Consider the following 17522-nt stretch of genomic DNA (forward strand, 5'->3'; position numbering starts at 1 on the left):
GTGCCACAGTCTCTTGAGTAACTGGGACTACAGGCATGCATCACCATGCTCAGCTAATTTTTTGCATTTTTAGTAGAGACGGGGTTTCGCCATGTTGGCCAGGCTGGTCTAGAACTCCTGGCCTCAGGTGATCCACCTGCTTCAGCCTCCCGAAGTGCTGGGATTACAGGGTGAGCCACTGCGCCTAGTCTTTAATTTGTTATAAGGTATTTTAGACATAAAAAAGGTAAAACAAGGCCGGGCGCGGTGGCTCAAGCCTGTAATCCCAGCACTTTGGGAGGCCGAGGCGGGTGGATCACAAGGTCAGGAGATCGAGACTATCCTGGCTAACATGGTGAAACCCCGTCTCTACTAAAAATACAAAAAACTAGCCGGGCGCGGTAGCGGGCGCCTGTAGTCCCAGCTACTCAGGAGGCTGAGGCGGGAGAATGGCGTGAACCCGGGGGGCGGAGCTTGCAGTGAGCCGAGATCGCGCCACTGCACTCCAGCCTGGGAGACACAGCGAGACTCCGTCTCAAAAAACAAAAAAAAAAAAAAAAAAAAAAAAAAAAAAAAAAAAAAAGGTAAAACAGTGAAACAAATGACTGTGTACACTCTAGGCAGCTTACAAAACAGCATTAATGGTTGAAGCCCTCTATATTTTTCCTCAGTTATATACCCTCCAACTCCCAGAGGCAACATTATCCTGAATTTGCACTTAATCATTCTTAACATGTCTTTATACTTTTATAGCAGTGCCATCTTTTTTTTTTTTTTTTTTTTTTTTTTGAGACGGAGTCTTGCTCTGTCGCCCAGGCTAGAGTACAGTGGCACGATCTCGGCTCACTGCAAGCTCGGCCGCCTCCCGGGTTCACGCCATTCTCCTGCCTCTGCCTCCCGAGAAGCTGGGACTACAGGCACCCGCCACCACGCCGGGCTAATTTTTTTTTTTTGTATTTTTAGTAGAGACGGGGTTTCACCGTGTTTGCCAGGATGGTCTCCAACTCCTGACCTCGTGATCCGCCCACCTCAGCCTCCCAAAGTGCTGGGATTACAGGTGTGAGCCACCGCACCCGGACAGCAGTACCATCTTTTAAAAAGTAGTGAAGTATGGCTGAGTGCAGTGGCTCATGCCCGTAATCCCAGCACTTTGAGAGGCCGAGGCAGGCGGATCACCTGAGGTCAGGAGTTTGAGACCAGCCTGGCCAACATGGCGAAACCCCTTCTCTACTAAAAATACAAAAATTAGTCGGGCGTGGTGGCAGGCACCTGTAATCCCAGCTACTTGGAAGGCTGAGGCATGAGAATCGCTTGAACCCGGGAGGCGGAGGTTGCAGTGAGCCAAGATGGCGCCACTGCACTTTCAGCCTGGGCGACAGAGCAAGCCTCCATCTTGAAAAAAAGATTAAAAAAAATTTTTTTTAATGTAATGAATTAAAAATTCTTTTTAATTTTAAAATTTAAAAAGTAACGGATAACCTTTGCAGCAAAACAGGGCGAATCTCATCTAAATACACTGTCCATCATAAAAGACTTAGAATGAAAGGGAAAGTAAAGAACAGTAACAACTGACCAACTCTGAGACAAATAGAGAAGATTTGGAAGATGGACAGGTGATAATTGAAGTGGGTAGAAATGAAGAAAAAAGTACTGAAAAAGCACAGCAAACAACAACAGCAACAAAAGGGCAAAAATTAGTCTCAATAAAGAGACTTAGGTCTCAATGAAGAGAGATCGTTGCCTCAGGAACTGTTATAGTACTTGCCTTTTTTAACAAAATGGAGAGAGAGTGAGTTCATTCACTCAGCAAATTAGCGCATAGGACTTATTAGGCACTATTCTAACAGTAGGCAGAGAGCAGAGAACAAAAGAAAATCCCTTCTGTTATGAAGCATGAAGTTGGGGAGAGAAGCCAACAAATGAATTACACATCAGATGTTAGGGAAAAAATAAAGCAGAGAGGGTAAAGAAAGCAAGGAGTGCTGATGAGGGGAAGGAGGCTCTTGCTATTTTACGTGAAGGAGATTGGAAGCCCTCTCCGATAAAGTGACATGGGAGCAGAAACCTAAAGGAAGTAAGGAACATACAGGAATATTTCGGGAAGAGTAACTGCAAATGCAAAGACAGTGAGGTGAAAGTGGAGCCCTAAGACTAGGTGTGGCTGCAGCAGAGCAAGCCGGGGAAGAGTATATAAAATGGCTGGAGGAGCAGACCATATAGATCCTTGCCAGATCTGTGGCTTTTATTCAAAGTGAGATGTGAAACCACTGGACAGTTTTCAGGAGAAAAGTAGCACAATCTGATGAACATTTTAAAGAAAGTGATCATATAATTTATCACTAAAATAGGTACACCTTAGTGAGTGAAAAAGGGTGATATTAGGACAGTATTAACAAGACCTAATTTTAAAAGGCTTCTCTGTGTGTAAATCATTTTGAAGGAATTGCTCCTGGCCAAACCTGGAACACTGTCATCAAAATATATAGTGATAGAAGATTGCAATGTATTTAATAAAGTAAGAATCTATGAGTCTATATTGATAAAAAAAAAAATAGGAACAGAAAACTCTTTCTTACAGTAGAAAGCCAACTAATAAATGTACAGGGAAGGTAAAAAGAGACAATCACTTGGCAACGACCATAAAGATAACTGATTAGGGCAAGAATCATCTGAATGCTAAAATTAACAGGTGAAAGTTTGAGAACAGGATATTTACATAGTCACAAAACATCTCCCAAGACATTATTACAAAAGGCAAATGAATAACTTTATAAGGGAGAAAACTGGACCCTACCACTCAATATTGTCAGTAATAGGAGTAATAAATAGCATGTGCATCCTAATATGATACACAGAGAACTCAGCATCACTTCTTAGGTATTAATGCCCAACGTGAATAACCTGAATCTAACCACGAGGAAACAACAGACAAAAACAAATTGAAGGATGCTCCACAAAATAACTACCCTGCACTTATCAAATTGTCAGTGTCATAAAAATACAGACTCAAGAACTGTTTCAGATTAAAGGAGATGAAAGAGACAAGGTCACTGAATCAACACATGATATTGGATATTCTTTTACTATAATGGATATTATTAGGACAACTGAGAAAATCTGAATAAGGTCTACAGATTATAGCATTGTGTCAGTGTTAAGTTCCCGATTTTGATCATTATACCATAGTTATGTAAGAGAATTTCTTGTTTTTAAAAAATACAAACTGAAGTATTTAGGTGTTTGGGGTATCACATCTGCCTTTTACCTTTAAATCATTCAGAAAAAAATTATTCTGAGTGTGTGAGAAATTCTGAAAAAGAGAAGGATAAAGCAAATATATTAAAATATTATCCTTCGGGGAATCTAGGTGAAGGGTTTTCACAAATTCTTTGTAGTATTCATGCAAATATTATACAAGTCTAAAATTATTTTTTCCCAATTGCTTTTTATTGTGATAAAATACACACAACAAACTTTACTATCTTAATCACTTTTAAGTGGACAGTTCAGTGGTATTAAGCACAATCATATTGTTGTACAACCATCACCATCATCCATCTCCAGAACTCTTCATCTTGCAAAGCTGAAACTCTCATACCCACTGAACAGTAACTAGCCCCTGGCAACCATCATTGGTGGTGATACTTTTGCAGCTAGCTGAGGGATCAGGACTAGGGCAAAGGATAACTATTTGCATTCTTTTTGTTTTCCATTTTTAAAATTTGTAGTAAAATATACATAATACTATGTTGGCTGGGCACAGCAGCACAGGTTTCTAATTCTAGCACTTTGGCAGGCCAAGGCAGGGGGATGGCTTGAGGTCAGTTCTAGACCAGCCTGGGCAACATAGCAAGACCCCATCTCTCTAAAATTTTTAAAAAATTAGCTAGGTGTGGTGGTGTACACCTGTAGTCCCAACTACTCGGGAGGCTAAGGCAGGGGAATAGCTTGGGCCTAGGAGTTTGAGGTTGCGGTGAACTGTCATTGTGCCACTGCACTGCAGCCTAGGTGACAGAGCAAGACCCTGTCTCAAAAAAAAAAAAAAAAAGTTATCATTTAACCTTTTTTTGTTGTTTTTTTTGTTGTTGTCTATATCAATGCTTCAATCTGTAATATTTTAACCATTTTTAAGTGTACATGTCAGTGCTATTAAGTACATTCACAGTGTACTTAACCATCACCACTATCCATTTTCAGAAATTTTCATCATCCCAATCTAAAATTCTGTGCCCATTAAACAAGAACTACTCACTCTCCCCTCTCCTGGTAACCACTACTCAACATTCTATCATTATGAATTTGACTACTTGAGGTATTTCATGGCAGTGGAATCATATATTTATCCTTTTGTGTCTGACATTTCACACATCATAATGTCCCAAGATTTATCCATGTTATATCACATATCAGAATCTCCTTCCTTTTCAAGCCTGAATAATATTCCATCATATGTACATATTATATACATTTTGTTTAGGTTGCTTCCACCTTTTGGCTGTTGTGAATAATGTTGCTAAACATAGGTGTACAAATAGCTGCTCAAGTCGCTGCTTTCAGTTGTCTTGAATATGTACTCAGAAGTGAAATAGCTGTATCATAATTCTACGTTTAGTTTTTTTGAGGAACCACCATACTGTTTTCCACAGTGAATGCACCATTTTACATTGCCACCAGCAATGCATAAAGGTTCCAGTTCCTCTACATTCTTTCCAACACCTGTTACTTCGATTTTTTACTAGCAGCCATCCTAAAGGCTGAATAATATTCCATTGTATGTACTCACAACATTTTGCTTATCCATTCATCCTTTGATCAATGGGTTATACCTATGAACATTAGGTACACAAATATCTCTTAGGGACCCTGCTTTCAATTATTTTGAGTATACATTAGGTCATCGTTTTCTGATGGGGGGATCCAAGACTCCCGTGGATGTATGAAACCACAGAGAGTATCAAACCCCACGTATAGTGTGTTTTTTCCTATATATATATATATGTATATATCCATAGTAAAGTTAATTTATAAATTAGGCAGAGTAAGAGATTAACAACAACTAATAATAAAACAACCACAACAATATATAGTAACAAATTATATAACTGGCTGGGAACAGTGGCTCACACCGGTAATTCCAGCATTTTGGGAGGCCGAAGCGGGCAGATCACTCGAGATCAGGAGTTCGAGACCAGCCTGGCCAACATGGTGAAATCCTGTCTCTATTAAAAATACAAAATTAGCCAGGCGTGGTGGCAGGCGCCTGTAATCTCAGCGACTCGGGAGGCTGAGGCACAGGAATCACTTGAATCTGGGAGGTGGAGGCTGCAGTGAGCTGAGATGGTGCCACTGCACTCCAGCCTAGGCGACACAGTGAGATTCCATCTCTAAATAAATAAAAGTAGTGTCTCTCTCTCTCTCTCTCTCTCAAAATATCTTATTACACTATACTCACCTATTTTTTTTTTACAGGCCACAGTTGAACTTGGGTAACTGAAATCTCAGAAAGTGAAACCTAGGATAAAGGGGAACCACTAAACCTCCACAAGTAGAATTACAGGATCATATGGTGTGAGGATTTTTAGGTGTCAACTTGACTGATTAAAGGATACTTACAAAGTGGGTAAAGCGTGGTTTCTGACTGTATCTGTGAGGGTGTTTCCAGAGGAGACTGGTGTGTGAGTAGGTTGACTGAGAGAGTAAGATCCACCCTCAATGTGGGAGGGCAACATCCAGTGGGCTGGGAGCCCAGATAGAACAAAAAGGCAGAGTAAAGGTAAATCCATTTTCTCTCCTGGGGCTGGGACACCCTTCTCCTGCCCTTTGATATCAGTATTCCAAGTTCTCCAGCCTTTGGACCCCAGGACTTACACCAGTAGCCTCTCAGGTTTTCAGGCCTTCAGCCTCAGTGTGAAATTTATGCCATTGGTTTCCCTGGTTCTGGGGCTTTGAGACTTAGATTGAGCCAATGTACTGGCATCCCTGGTTCTCTAGTTTGCGATGACCTATCATGGCACTTCTTAGTTTCCATAATTGAGTAAGCCAATTCTCCTCATAAATCCCCTCTCCTTCACCCATCCATCCATCTATACCCTACTGGTTTTGTCTCTGGAAAATCCTGACACGTACGGTAATTTTATTTTTAATTTTTGGAAGAACCACCATAGTTTTTCACATAGGCTGTGCCATTCGACATGACTACCAACAGTGTACAATGGTTCCAATTTTTCCATGTCCTTCTCAACAATTATTTTCTGCTGTTCTTGATAGCAGCCATCCTAATGGGTGTGAGGTAGTATCTTGGAGTTTTGACTTGCATTTCCCTAATTAGCAATGTTGAGTATCTTTTCATTTGCTTATTGGTCATGGTGTAAATCCTTTTAATCTACTGCTAAATCTGGTTTGCTAGCATTTTGTTGATGATTTTTACATCAATGTTCCTAAGAAATGTTAGTCTATAGGCCAGGCACGGTGGCTCACGCCTGTAAAGACGGCACTTTGGGAGGACGAGGCGGGTGGATCACTTCCAGCCTAGCCAACATGGCAAAGCCCCATCTCTACCAAAAATTTAGAAATTAGCTGGGCGTGGTGGCACATGCCTGTGATCCCAGCTACTTGGGAGGCTTTGGCACGAGATTCATTTGAACCCAGGAGGCCCAGGCTGCAGTGAGCCAAGATTGCACCACTACACTCCAGCCTCAGTGATACAGTGAGACTCTTTTTTGTCTCAAAAAAAAAAAAAAGAAAGAAAGAACGAACTATTAGTCTATAGATTTCTTATAGCATCTTTGTAGGGCTTTGGCATCAAGACTGTATTCATCCATTTTGCATTGCTATAAAGGAATACCTGAGGCTGGGTAATTTACAAAGGAAAGAGGTTTATTTGGCTTATGGTTCTGCAGGCTGTACAAGAAGCATGGTGCCAGTATCTGCTTCTGATAAGTACCTCAGGAAACTTTCAATCACGGCAGAAGGTGAAGGAAGAGCAGGTATGTCACATGGCAAGAAAGGAAGCAAGAGAGAGGGGAGAGGTGGGACACTTAAACACCCAGCTCTTGAGTAAACTAATATAGCAAAAATGCACTCACTACCATAGGGACCACACCAAGCCATTCCTGAGGGATACACCCCCATGACCCAGATACTTCCCACTAGGCTCCACCCACCTCCAACACTGCAGATCAAATCTCAACTTGCAATTTGGAGGGACAAATATCCAAACTATGTCAAAGATAATGCTGACGTCACAGAATGAATTAGTGAGTGTTCTTTCCTCTTCAGTGTTCTGAAAAGTCTGAGACAGACTGGTGTTAGTTAATCTTGAAATGTTGATAGAACTCACCAGTGAAGTCATCAGGTCCAGCGATTTCTCTGTTGGGACATTTTTTATTACAAATGCAATCTCCTTATGAGTTATAAGACTATTTACATTTTCTTTTTTTTTTTTTTTTTTTGAGACGGAGTCTTGCTCTGTGCCCCAGGCTGGAGTGCAGTGGCGCGATCTCGGCTCACTGCAAGCTCTGCCCCCCCGGGTTCACGCCATTCTCCTGCCTCAGCCTCCCAAGTAGCTGGGACTACAGGCGCCCACCACCTCGCCCGGCTAATTTTCTTGTATTTTTAGTAGAGACGGGGTTTCACCGTGTTAGCCAGGATGGTCTCGATCTCCTGACCTCGTGATCCGCCCGTCTCGGCCTCCCAAAGTGCTGGGATTACAGGCTTGAGCCACCGCGCCCGGCCGACTATTTACATTTTCTATTTCTTAGTAGTTTAGTCTTGGTAGGTTTTGTGTTTCTAGGATGTGACCATTTCATCTAGGTTACCCAATTTGTTGGCATACAATTGGTTTATTAATCTTTTTCCCCAAAAAACTAGTCAAGTGCAGTAGTAAGGATGGGGGAAAGAGTAGAATAAGTTCTATCTGTAACTGACTGTCAACAATCAATTAAGATAATTCACTATCTTCAGACCAGCCTATAATTGCTTATCATACTCTATTATAATCTCTCTTTTTTTTTCTTTTTTTTTTGAGATAAGAGTTTCACTCTTGTTGCCCAGGCTGGAGTACAACAGCGCAGTATCAGCTCACTGCAACCTCCACCTCCCGGGTTCAAGCGATTTTCCTGCCTTAGCCTCCTGAGTAGCTGGGATTACAGGCATACGCCACTATGGCTGGTTAATTTTCTTGTTTGTATTTTTACGGGGTTTTACCATGTTGGCCAGGCTGGTCTCGAACTCCTGACCTCAAGTGATCTGCCCACCTCAGCCTCCCAAACTGCTGGGGATTACAGGCGTCAGCCACTGCGCCCAGCCCAAGAGACAGGCTCTGTCACCCTAGCTAGAATGCCATGGCACAATCATGGTTAACTGCAGTCTTGAATTCCTGGGCTAAAGCAATCCTTCTGCCTCAGCCTTCCAAGTAGCTAGGACTACAGGCAGGTGTTATTTTTTTGTATAGACAGTGTCTCAGTATGTTGTCCAGGCTGGTTTGAGCTCCTGGGCTCAAGTGATGTTCCCAGTTCAGCCTTCAAAAGCATAGGAATTATACATGTGAGCTGCCATGCCCAGCCTACCCTTTCCATTTCTGTGGAATTGAGGGTAATATTCCCACTTTCAATTTTATCTTTAGTATTTCAGTAATTTGAGTCTTTTTTTTTTTTTTGAGATGGAGTCTCGCTCTGTTTCCCAGGCTGGAGTACAGTGGCATTATCTTGGCTCACTGCAACCACCACTCACCTCCTGGGTTCAGGCAATTCTCCTGCGTCAGCCTCCAGAGTAGCTGGGATGATAAGCATGCACCACCATGCCCAACTAATTTTTGTATTTTTAGTACAGACAGGATTTCGCCATGTTGGCCACGCTGGTCTCGAACTCATGACCTCAGGTGATCCTCCCACTTTGAACTCCCAAAGTGCTGGGATTACAAGCATAAACCACTGCACCCAACCCATTATAATATTTTTTTTATCCACTATCATCTTAATTTTTTTTTTAGAGACAGAGTCTTGTTCTGTCGCCAAGGCTGGAGTGATGTGGCATGACCATAGCTCACTGCAGGCTCAAACTCCTGGGCTCAAGCAATCCTCTCACCTCACCTCAGAGTAGCTACGACTACAGGCATATACCACCATGCCCAGCTAATTTTTCTTCTTTTATTATTTTTGTAGGGACTAGGTCTTGCTATGTTGCCCAGGCCAGTCTTGAACTCCTGAACTCAAGAGAGCCCCCCATTGCTAAAGCACTGGTATTACAAGTATAAGCCACCATGCCTGGCCTCCATTATAATCTCATAGGACCACTGTCATCTATGCTATCTGTCACTGACCAAAACATCATTATGCAGTACATGACTGTACTGAGCCTTTCACCTACCCTGGGCATGCACAATTACTTCTTATTCTCCCATCTATTTGGTTCCTATTGATCGTCCTAGTCATCAATATTTTGTTGCTTGTTTGTTTTTTAAGACAGAGTCTTGCTCTGTCACCCAGGCTGGAGTGCAGTGGCACGATCTCGGCTCACTGCAACCTCTGTCTCCCAGGTTCATGCGATTCTCCCGCCTCAGCCTCCCAAGTAGCTGGGACTACAAGCATGAGCCACCATGCCCAGCTAATTTTTATATTTTTAGTAGAGACAGGGTCTCACCATGCTGGCCAGCCTGGTCTCAAACTCCTGACCTCAAGTGATCCTCCAGCCTTGGCCTCCCAAAGTGCTGAGATTACAGGCGTGACCCACCACGCCCGGCCCCTAGTCATCAATATCTGGCTCTCAAAAGGGAAAAAAGAAAAAAAAATGGAGACGGGGAGTATGGTGCCAGCCCTTTAAATCTTCCAGACATCGGCCAGATGCAGTGGCTCAAACCTGTATTACCAGCACTTTGGGAGGCCGAGGCGGGAGAATCACAAGGTCAGGAGTTCGAGACCAGCCTGGCCAACATGGTGAAACCCTGTCTCTACTAAAAATACAAAAAAAAAAAAAACAAAAAAATTAGCCAGGCATGGTGGCGGGCGCTGGTAAACCCTGCTACTCAGGAGGCTGAGGCAGGGGAATCGCTTGAACTCAGGAGGCAGAGGTTGCAGTGAGCCAAGATCACACCACTGCACTCTAGCTTGGGCATCAGTGTGAGACACTGTCTCAAAAAAAGAGAAATCTCCTGGACATCACTTTGGTGGTGGTAGTGGGGGGACTTGCAACAAAGTGGCGAGGTGCAACAATAACCATTGCCTCTTTGCAACTCTGTGATCAAAAACAGCAATTCTTTCTTTTATTTTTAATTTATTTTTTATTTTTTTGAGACAGCGTCTCGCCCTGTCACCCAGGCTGGAGTGTAATGGCGTGATCTTTTTTTTTTTTTTTTTTTTGAGACGGAGTCTCGCTGTGTCGCCCAGGCTGGAGTGCAGTGGCGCGATCTCGGCTCACTGCAAGCTCCGCCTCCCGGGTTCACGCCATTCTCCCGCCTCAGCCTCCGAGTAGCTGGGACTACAGGCGCCCGCCACCACGCCCGGCTAGTTTTTTGTATTTTTAGTAGAGACGGGGTTTCACCATGTTAGCCAGGATGGTCTCGATCTCCTGACCTCGTGATCCACCCGCCTCAGCCTCCCAAAGTGCTGGGATTACAGGCGTGAGCCACTGCGCCAGCCTCTTTTTTTTTTTAGACAGAGTCTCACTCTGTCGCCCAGGCTGCAGTGCAGTGGCACAAGTTCTGTCGCCCAAGCTGTGGTGCAGTGGTGCAATATCAGCTCACTGCAACCTCCACCTCCCAGGTTCAAGCAATTCTCCTGCCTCAGCCTCCTGAGTGGCTGGGGTTACAGGCATGCGCCACCACGCCTGGCTAATTTTTGTATTTTTAGTAGAGACAGGGTTGCACCATGTTGGCCAGACTGGTCTCAAACTCCTAACCTCAAGTGATCCTAACCTCAAGTGATCCACCCGTCTTGGCCTCCCAAAGTGCTGGAATTACAGGCGTGAGCCACTGCGCCTGGCCAGAAGCAGCAATTCTGATTGGAGCACAGATTTCTGAAATGTAGGTTTTTGTTTTTAGAGACAGGGTATCACTATGTTGCCCAGGCTGGTCTCAAACTCCCAGACTCAAGCAATCCTTTTGCCTCAGCCTCCCAAAGCGCTGGGATTATAGGCACCAGCCACTGCACTTGATCCAGATTCCTGATATTTGGAAGAAATGGTCATTTCTGCACACTTTAGGTTCCACAAACTATGTGCAAGCTGCTCCAGGAACACGTGCACAACTGCCTGCCATGGGGCTGAGGGATGTGGATGGGCAGCTGCTATTGTACTAAGTGCTGCAATTGACTGAAATTAACCACAATTTACCGTCCAATCCTGGACGGTAAATTGCAGTTAATTCCTCACAGTTGTAAGATTTCAATAAACTACAGAGTTCCAAAGGAGATGCATCAGACAGATTCTGCCAGAACAATTGTTATCTTGGTGGGGAGACAGATTTCTGGTACTTCCTACTTTATCATCTTCCCACAATCCTCTCCGAATTTTTTTTTTTTTTTTTTTTTTTTTTTGAGACAGAGTCTTGCTCTGTCACCCAGGCTGGAATGCACTGGCACAATTTCAGCTCACTGCAACCTCCGCCTCTGGGGTTCAAGAGATTCTCCTGCCTCAGCCTCCCAAGTGGCTGGGATTACAGGTGCCCGCCACCATGCCCGGCTAATTTTTTGTATCTTTAGCACAGATGAGGTTTCACCATGTTGGCCAGGCTGGTTTCAAACTCCTGACCTTGTGATCTGCCTGCCTTGGCCTCCCAAAGTGCTGGGATTATAGGCGTGAGCCACCACGCCCGGCTGTGAATTTTTTTTTTTAAACTCTGCTTTTTCCATATTGAGAATGAAATTATCAGGCCGGGCGAGGTGGCTCAAGCCTGTAATCCCAGCACTTTGGGAGGCCGAGGCGGGTGGATCACGAGGTCAGGAGATCGAGACCATCCTGGCTAACATGGTGAANTTTTTTTTTTTTTGTAGAGATGGGGTTTTGCTCCATTGCCCAGGCTGGTCTTGAACTTCTGTGCTAAAGCAGTTTTCCAGCCTCAGCCTCCCAAAGTGCTGGGATTATAGGCGTGAGCCACCACGCCCGGCTGTGAATTTTTTTTTTAAACTCTGCTTTTTCCATATTGAGAATGAAATTATCAGGCCGGGCGAGGTGGCTCAAGCCTGTAATCCCAGCACTTTGGGAGGCCGAGGCGGGTGGATCACGAGGTCAGGAGATCGAGACCATCCTGGCTAACATGGTGAAACCCCGTCTCTACTAAAAATACAAAAAACTAGCCGGGCGTGGTGGCGGGCGCCTGTAGTCCCAGCTACTCGGAGGCTGAGGCGGGAGAATGGCGTGAACCTGGGAGGCGGAGCTTGCAGTGAGCCGAGATCGCGCCACTGCACTCCAGCCTGGGTGACACAGTGCGAGACTCCGTCTCAAAAAAAAAAAAAAAAAAAAAAAAAAGAATGAAATTATCTTTTAAGTGGAAAAAAACATAGGCACTGGCACTTACAAAGGGTTCTTTCTGTGTAGAGAACAGATTGGATGAGTGTGTGTGTGTGCATGTGTGTGTGCGCGCATACACTGAGCCAGAAGGAAGGTTGGATCAACTAAATGGATGCTGAAAATTAGCGACATAGGTCATGGAAGATGATAGAGTAGGAACTCCAGGAGTTAGTACTTTCACCAAAACAACTATTGAGATGGCAAGAACTGCTTGAGGTGACTATTTTAGGACTCTGGGGTCTAATGAAACACTTGCAGTGTCCAGAAGAGTGCTTGATAAAGAAAAAAGTTGGTAAATTTTAGTGAATTTTGGCATTTGGAATAGCATCTATCATTCTGTAGCTCCCAGCCCTGTGGTACGCAACTGTTGAGATGGCAGTTCCTGTTGCAGCTTGCTGGTGCTAGGGTGGGAAATAGGGGCTTCGTCTGTGGGGAAAAGAGAGATCAGCCTGTTACTGTGTCTATATAGAAAGAAGTAGACATAAGAGACTCCATTTTGTTCTGTATTTCAGATGCTGTTAATCTGTGACGCTACCCCCAACCTTGTCCTTGCAAGAGACATGTGCTGTGGTGACTCAAGGTTTAATGGATTTTGGGCTGTGCAGGATGTGTCTTTGTTAAACAAGTGCCTGAAGGCAGCTTGCTGGTTAAAAATCCTGCCCGTCCCTGGGCAATGGAACATCTCTGTGTGAGACCCGATGGTATGCTCTGTTTACTGAGATAGGAGAAAACCACCTTACCGCCTAAGGTGGGACTTGCTGGCGGGACTTGCTGGCACAATGATGCTAAGAGGTTTATGGAGATGTTTGCATATGCATATCAAGGCACAGCATTTTCCTTTGAACTTATTCATGTCACAGAGATCTTTATCCGTATGTCTTACTGCTAATTTTCTCCCTAAAATGATCCTATTGTCCTGCCACTCTCTTATCTTTAAGATGGTAAAGATAATTATCAATAAATACTAAGGGAACTCAGAGACCGGTGCCCGGCGTGGGTCCTCTGTATGCTGAGCGCCGGTCCCCTGGGCCCACTTTTTCTTTCTCTATACTTTGTCTCTGTGTCTCATTTCTCTTTTCAAGTCTCTCGTTCCACCTAACGAGAAACGCCCACAGGTGTGGAGGGGCAGGCCACCCCTTCATTTGTCCTCCAAAAAATTGAGGTTATGTGTTTCGTTCACTACTTTTGATTGCTGAGGAGCTGCCAGAGCGCTGGCCACTGTTTCACACATGCACACCCCCTGACTGAAATTGCTTCCCTAGTGGCACTAGACAATTGAACTTAAAGAGAGAGAACACTCCTTTTTTCTTTATGTTTTCTTTTCTTACTGGATCTAAGCATTTAAGGAAATCTCTGTCAAGTCACTGAAAGACCACAGAGATAAAAGAACAGAGATTCAGTGACCACATGCAACCAGGTATACACTCTGCAAAGACAATCTGGAAAAGTCACTAAACAAATGCAGCTTTCATAAGTAACAACAGTAATCTCTAGGGAGGCAGTGGAATCTGACTTTCAGAGTTACCATATTACAGCACACAAAATGTCAACTTCCCAACAAAAATTTGCAAAGCAAACAAAGAAACAGGACTATATGGCCCATTCACAGGGAAAAAAAAAAAAAAAAAGAAAAGAAATTGGTGGGACATGGGGTGGCTCATGCCTGTAATCCCAGCACTTTGGGAGGCCGAGGCGGGCGGATCACGAGGTCAGAAGATTGAGACCATCCCTGGCTAACACGGTGAAACCCCATCTCTACTAAAAATACAAAACATTAGCTGGGTGTGGTGGTGGGCACCTATAGTCCCAGCTGCTCGGGAGGCTGAGGCAGGAAAACAGTGTGAACCTGGGAGGCAGAGCTTGCAGTGAGCCAAGATCGCGCCACTGCACTCCAGCCTGGGAGACAGCAAGACTCCATCTCAAAAAAAAAAAAAAAAGAAAAAGAGATTGACAGAAACCACCCCATAGCAAGCCAGACAATGGACCTACTAGACAAAGACTTTAACTGTCTTAAATATGCTCAGAGAGTTGAAGGAAACCATGAAAACAAACAAACAAACAAACAAACAAAAAACTAAAGGAAATCAGGAGAACAATGTATAAACAAGTAAGGGATATCAATAAAAATATTTTTAAAATATAAAAATGAGGCCGGGCGCGGTGGCTCAAGCCTGTAATCCCAGCACTTTGGGAGGCCGAGACGGGCGGATCACGAGGTCAGGAGATCGAGACCATCCTGGTTAATACGGTGAAACCCCGTCTCTACTAAAAAGTACAAAAAACTAGCTGGGCGAGGTGGCGGGCGCCTGTAGTCCCAGCTACTTGGGAGGCTGAGGCAGGAGAATGGCGTGAACCCGGGAGGTGGAGCTTGCAGTGAGCTGAGATCCGGCCACTGCACTCCAGCCTGGGCGACAGAGCGAGACTCTGTCTCAAAAAAAAAAAAAAAAAAAAAAAAAAAAAAAAAAAAAAAAAAAATATAAAAATGAATGAAATAGCAATTTTGGACATAAAGATACAAGAGCCAAAATAAAGATTTCACTAAAGGATTCAACAGCAGAGTTGAACAGGCAGAAAAAAGAATCAATGAACATGAAGAGAGAACTGAAATTACTTAAGCTAAAAAGCAGGAAAAAAAAAATGAACAAAGAAAAATGAACAGAAGGCCGGGCGCGGTGGCTCAAGCCTGTAATCCCAGCACTTTGGGAGGCCGAGACGGGCGGATCACGAGGTCAGGAGATCGAGACCATCCTGGCTAACACGGTGAAACCCCGTCTCTACTAAAAAATACAAAAAACTAGCCGGGCGCGGTGGCGCCCAGTAGTCCCAACTACTTGGGAGGCTGAGGCAGGAGAATGGTGTGAACCCGGGAGGCGGAGCTTGCAGTGAGCTGAGATCTGGCCACTGCACTCCAGCCTGGACGGCAGAGCGAGACTCCGCCTCAAAAAAAAAAAAAGAAAAAAAAAAAAGAAAAATGAACAGAGGCTGGGCACAGTGGCTCACACCTATAATCCCAGCACTTTGGGAGGCCAAAGCGGGTGGATCACCTGAGGTCAGGAGTTCAAGACCAGTCTGGCCAACATGGCAAAACCCCATCTGTACTAAAAATACAACAATTAGCTGGGTGTGGTAGCCCACAGCTGTAGTCCCCGCCACGCAGGAGGCTGAGGCAGGAGACTTGTTTGAACCCGGGAGGTGGAGGTTGCAGTGAGCCAAAATGGTGCCACTGCACTCGAGCCTGGGTGACAGAGCTAGACTCCATCTCAAAAAAAAGAAAAAGGAACGAGCCATGGGGCCTACTGGGACACCATCAAATGTATCAATGGCTAAACCAACCTAATTAACACATGCATTACCTCATATGCTTCTCTTTTTTGTGGTGAAAACACTTAAAATCAACTCTACTCTCTTAGCAATGTTCAAGTATACAATATATTGTAATAACTATAGTCCCCATGATGTATAAGAGATTTTGAACTAAATCTTGATTTTTTTTTGTGGTTGGGTCTCACTCTGTCACCCAGGCTAGAGTACAGTGGCACAATCACAGCTCACTGAAGCATTTACAACCCTAAATTTCCCTCTGAGGTTTTACTGCATCCCTTAAGTTTTGGTATGTATGTTTTCATTTTAATTTGTCTCAATGTATTTTCTTATCTCCCTAATGATTTCCTCTTCTTATTCATTTGGTGTTTAAGTGTGTTGTTTAATGCTCACTTCAGCAGCACATATACTAAAGTTGGAATGATTCAGAGAAGATTAGCATGGCCTCTGAACAAGGATGACATGCAAATTCGTGAAGCATTCTATATTTTAAACATTTCAGGGCTGGGTATGGTGGCTCATGCTTGTAATCTCAGCACTTAGTAAGAGGCCAAGGCAGGAGGATCACTTGATCCCAGGAATTTGAGACCAGCCTGAGCAACATGATGAAACCCTGTCTCTTTAAAAAATACAAAAATTAGCTAGTTACGGTACCAGCTACTTGGGAGACTGAGGTGGGAGGATTGCCTGAATCTGGAAGGTTGAGGCTACAGTGAGCTGTGATGGTGCTACTGCACCCCAGCCTGGGCAACAGAGCAAGACCCTGTCTCAAAATAATAATAATAATAATAATAATAATAATAATAATAAGGCCAGGCACAGTGGCTCACGCCTGTAATCCCAGCACTTTGGGAGGCCAAGGCAGACAGATCACCTGAAGTTGGGAGTTCAAGACCAGCCTGGCCAACATGGCAAAACTCCGTCTCTACTAAAAATACAAAAATTAGCCGGGCATGGTGGTGCATGTCTGTAATCCCAGCTACTTGGGAGGCTGAGGCAGGAGAATCACTTGAACCCGGGAGGCAGAGGTTGCAGTGAGCCAAGATCACGCCACTGTACTCCAGCCCAGGCAACAGAGCAAGACTCTGTCTCAATAAATACACAAATAAATAAATAAATAATAACAAAATTTTAGAACGAAGGCAGGGTATGCCTTTAATCCCAACACTCTGGGAGGCTGAGGTGGGAGGATCGCTTGAGCCCAGGAGCTCAAGACATGCCTAGGCACCATAGTGAAACCCCCATCTCTACAAAAAATAAAAATAAAAAGAGATACAAAAAAAAGAGAAAGACCTTAAATCAATACTCTAACTTCAGACCTTAAGGAACTAGAAAAAGCAGCACAAACTGGACCCAACAAAACAGAGGGAATAATAATGTCTAGAGCAGAGATAAGTGAAATAAAGAATAAAAATAGGCCGGGCGCGGTGGCTCAAGCCTGTAATCCCAGCACTTTGGGAGGCCGAGACGGGTGGATCACGAGGTCAGGAGATCGAGACCATCCTGGTGAACATGGTGAAACCCCGTCTCTACTAAAAAATACAAAAAACTAGCCGGGCGAGGTGGCGGCGCCTGTAGTCCCAGCTACTCGGGAGGCTGAGGCAGGAGAATGGCGTGAACCCGGGAGGCGGAGCTTGCAGTGAGCTGAGATCCGGCCACTGCAACTCCAGCCCGGGAGACAGAGCGAGACTCCGTCTCAAAAAAAAAAAAAAAAAAAAAAA

At 44.3% G+C, this 17522-nt stretch overlaps 1 protein-coding gene and 1 non-coding gene across 5 annotated transcripts in view; one reads left to right on the forward strand and one right to left on the reverse strand.

The window, feature by feature from the left end:
- Positions 1 to 17522, reverse strand: part of TFCP2 (transcription factor CP2) — an 83596-nt gene that overhangs the window by 59518 nt on the left and 6556 nt on the right. The gene's annotated exons all lie outside the window — the stretch shown is intronic.
- On the forward strand, positions 16187 to 16293 carry LOC112635602. The gene has a single exon (XR_003121949.1). It is a non-coding gene; the product is annotated as a U6 spliceosomal RNA (small nuclear RNA).

This window comes from Theropithecus gelada, chromosome 11 (genome assembly GCF_003255815.1).
Source record: "Theropithecus gelada isolate Dixy chromosome 11, Tgel_1.0, whole genome shotgun sequence".
Lineage (NCBI taxonomy): Eukaryota > Metazoa > Chordata > Mammalia > Primates > Cercopithecidae > Theropithecus > Theropithecus gelada.